This window comes from Lactuca serriola, chromosome 9 (genome assembly GCF_051521515.1).
Source record: "Lactuca serriola cultivar US96UC23 chromosome 9, Lser_US96UC23_V15, whole genome shotgun sequence".
Taxonomy (NCBI): domain Eukaryota; kingdom Viridiplantae; phylum Streptophyta; class Magnoliopsida; order Asterales; family Asteraceae; genus Lactuca; species Lactuca serriola.
In genome coordinates, this window is record NC_136416.1 from 21,929,908 (window position 1) to 21,933,790 (window position 3,883).

Sequence of the window (3,883 nt, forward strand, 5' to 3'; positions counted from 1 at the left end):
CACTTTGTTAAAGAAAACATAGCAAATGGTGCTTTAAAAATTGAAAAAATAAGTTCTTCTAAATAAAGAGCTGATATTTTAACAAAGTTTTTAAATATTTCACACCAAATTTTTTTGTAAATGAAATTAGTTTAGTTAATCCTTTTAACAAAAGTTAATATTTTTTTTGTTAATGTCAAGTTTGAGGAGGGGTGTTATAAGTATGTGTTGGTTTAAACTTGACATGTCTAAATGTTGCAGGGGTTAAATATAAAGTAGTTAAAGATTGTTTTTGATATTTTTTGTGGTCTGGGTTGTTTGTGACATTATTACAAAGTAATGGGTTGCAGTGCATAATTGTGATACTAGTCTGGGTTAACACGCGGGTTGAAGGATTCGTTTACCTGAAGTATATATTGTGTTGTGCAGCTTGATTGTGATTCATTCTTACGCAAAATTTTCAGATCACTCAAAGAACTCTCTCTCTCTCTCTCATAGTCTTCCTTCCGTTGTGTAGAGTTTAGGGTTTGTATACTCTCTTCTGAGTTCTTTAGTTTTCTTAATCTTCATAGTATATTAGGTTTGAGTGGTTGTAGTAAGCGTAGATTAGGTTTATATGGTGAAGATTTCTTTTGTAAGTGAAAACCATATGTCTATTTGTCCTAAATTGATATAATAGCTGATGATGTTGGGAATATCTGTTTCTACGTTTTTTTCACAAAATTTGACATTTACCCCATATCTCTTATACCCGTTTCCTTTTACTTCATATGTGTTAGAGAGCACATACCAAATAATTTTTTTTACCCCAGTCTCATCAATCCCTTTTCTCTCTCTCATACGAATGTACGATCAATACCACCAGGATACCGCCATCGCCGCTCACTTCTTCTACCTCCGACATCACAGAACCGTCGCTGCTACACTACATAAATATGCATTAGATATTCAGACTTCGAACAGTGAATATTTATCTCTTCTCCACCCGACTTCACTTAGGTACACTTTTTTCTTCACTTCGACCATCGAAATTGATTATCGCAACTAGAAGAGAACATCATTTGGATGCGGGGCTTTAAAGTGAAGTTAATAATCAATATTAGATAACGAGACAATCAACTATTAGTTCAAACTTCAAAAAATACCTAATTTTGTATTTATCTTATTAGTTAACTTCGATAATACATCATTATATTCTCCATCAATTTATCTTCACTCTAAATACTAATCATATATCTCAATTGTAGACAATCAATTAAGCATATAGTGAATACCTACTTATATATCCATCTAGCTCAAAGGATATTGTCTAATCATTTCTCATTCTAAAGCTAATCTCAAAAAACAAATGATGGTGTCACAAATTGTTCTACATTCATATCATAACAATAATATATTACTTTGTGAGCTAGAATAGAATCAAAATATAAAGTATGTGTTAATACATATCTATGATCAGGTCTGGAGATCTTAGCATATCCTTGCAATCAGTTCCTAAAATAATAGCATGATTCTAGCGAGAAAGCGGAAGAATTTGCATGCACGAGGTTTAACCCCACATATCACATCTTCTAGAAGGTGAGTTTTCAGTCATCCTTACAAAAAATACATGTGTTTTGAACCATAAATCACACATTTTCATAAATGAATTGAAGTTTGAAGTTTGAATGGTGAAAATGTCTCTAATCAGCTATTTCTTTGTTAAAGATTTGTGTTAATTGACCAAAAGCATCACATGTGTACAAGTTTCCTAAAGCAAAGAAATAGGGTGTTTGTTGGGTTAAGCATCAAATGGAATTTTACCAAGTTTCTAGGTGATAAAGAAGGCCGAGTCATAGGTCTTTATGGGCCAACTACTTCACCATTATCCAATTAGGTATCAATAATACATGCATATTTATTTTCTATTATGTATCACATGGAGTGAGTTTATTATTAAAATTAACTTGTTTGTTGCTGCTGCAGGGAGATATTCAGAAAACATTGGATGGAGAGTGAAATGCAGCTGAACGAATGAGGTACATACACCAAAACTTATAGCCAATGTAATAAAGATACATGGTGGTGGTAGTAGTGATATATTCAAGAATCGAGTTTATTGTTGACACTGATGTGCACTACTTCATGCTTGTTGCATGATGTACTCGTGTGGATGGTATAACAAAATTCAGACAAGTGAGGTAAAATTACCTATATACCCTCATTAGCATTTTTTCCATTCACCTCGTTCTTATAATTGCTTCGAATCATCTATCATTCTTTATAACTTTCATTAGGGGCAGATTATCATATGAGTAATTTGGTGCATTTTTAGCAAAGTGAAGGAATAAGACTTATAGAAGCAAAAAAAGTATATAATTGTAAGCATAAGCTTTCTTGACCTTGTTCATCCCAAAATGACCTCAAAACTTTCATCTTTTTAATTTTGTAATCTTATAGGATACTTTATGGAACGCAGGTGATATATTTGGCCCAGAAAACAAGGACCTTATGTTGTTTTTAGGAATTAATTACTAATAATGCCCATTAAAAGAAGAGTTATATTATTGTTTTGTTGTTTTGAAGTTATATACTATTTAGTTGTACTCAATTATAGGTCATTACACATTATAAAAGTATTGTTAGAGAGTTGTAAGTTGCATGTTCTTTTTGTTAATTTTTTACATAATCAAGGGTAGTTTTGTCATTTTTCACTTACCTTTATGTTTTGATCTGAATTTTGCATTCAGGATTGTTATAGGATCAAGAATGGCTTCTAAAAAGCATGAATGGAGATTTTTTAACACAAACGAAGGTAAGCAGTTACTTCTAATATACTATATACACTACACATCAGATGAATTTGACTTAATGAGCTTAATCAAGCAACAACTATCCAAATTTGCTAGAATTTTACTTATTGCACCCATTCTACCCTTTTATCAAGTATTACAACTGTAAAGTGGTTTGAAATGTAATATTATCAATTTTTGTCCTAAAATAGTCAATATTTGATGTTCAAGGGTCAAATGTGTAACTTTCTAACAATTTACTAAACTTGTTGTCATATTGATGCAGCTAAGCCTGTTGGCAAAGTGTTTTGAACCAATTAAGGCCTTTTCACCCCATTGTTTGAATATGTAAAACATATTATGATCCCTTTGTATTATATATATTCCCAGTTTGACCGATGTCCAATTTTTATTAAAATATCCCTATATATAACACAGGTTGTAAAATAAATGTTGTCGTTGCTATTTGGATATTATCTAGTTACTCTAACATCTTCAGTCTCATGTTTAAGGAGGTAATTAATATCGTAGTAAAATTACAATAAAACTTGATATTTTCATTTTGTGTATTTGACAGGGAATTGCTAATATTGGTTCTATACCAGGTTATTCAAGATGCATGAAGTTTGGTTAAGAAGTTCAATAGCAATGAAGTGTAAAGTTTTTTTGTTATTTTTTATCTATGTGATTCGACATTTAAACTTTTTTGACATTGATGTAAAACAACAAAATTTTTATTATTTTCCATGGATTATATTTAATTCGCTTTTTTATTTTATATTATAGCTAAAAAATGTGTTACTATTAGTAGTATAATTCTAGAGTTGCATTAGCATTTAATGACATAAAATATGTGCCACACATTTTTTATTATTTTATCGTGGCAATTACAAAGTACTACTAAAACAACATAAATTCTAGAACTGAATTAGTATCTAGGGACACAAAATATGTGCCACAAAAGTATATTTATTCTACCACGACAAATAAAAAAAGTGCTACGAAAAGCCAAAAAACCTGCAGCGGCAAAAACAAAAAATATCATTAAAGGTTTTTACTAGGAGCGTTTCTAATAACACTTATTATGTGTATCACTCATTCTCTAAAAAGTCTTTAGTGATATTTCTTTTTTG

General features: G+C 30.6%; 1 long non-coding RNA gene across 2 annotated transcripts; it reads left to right on the forward strand.

The window, feature by feature from the left end:
* Positions 1-439: 439 nt before the first annotated feature.
* On the forward strand, positions 440-3,506 carry LOC145076967 (uncharacterized). Of its 2 annotated transcripts, XR_013692893.1 has the most exons (6): positions 440-978; positions 1,439-1,557; positions 1,687-1,855; positions 1,945-2,159; positions 2,709-2,773; positions 3,328-3,506. It is a non-coding gene; the product is annotated as an uncharacterized LOC145076967 (long non-coding RNA). The 2 variants fall into 2 exon arrangements; XR_013692892.1 differs by having other exon boundaries at positions 1,439-1,855.
* Positions 3,507-3,883: the final 377 nt, after the last annotated feature.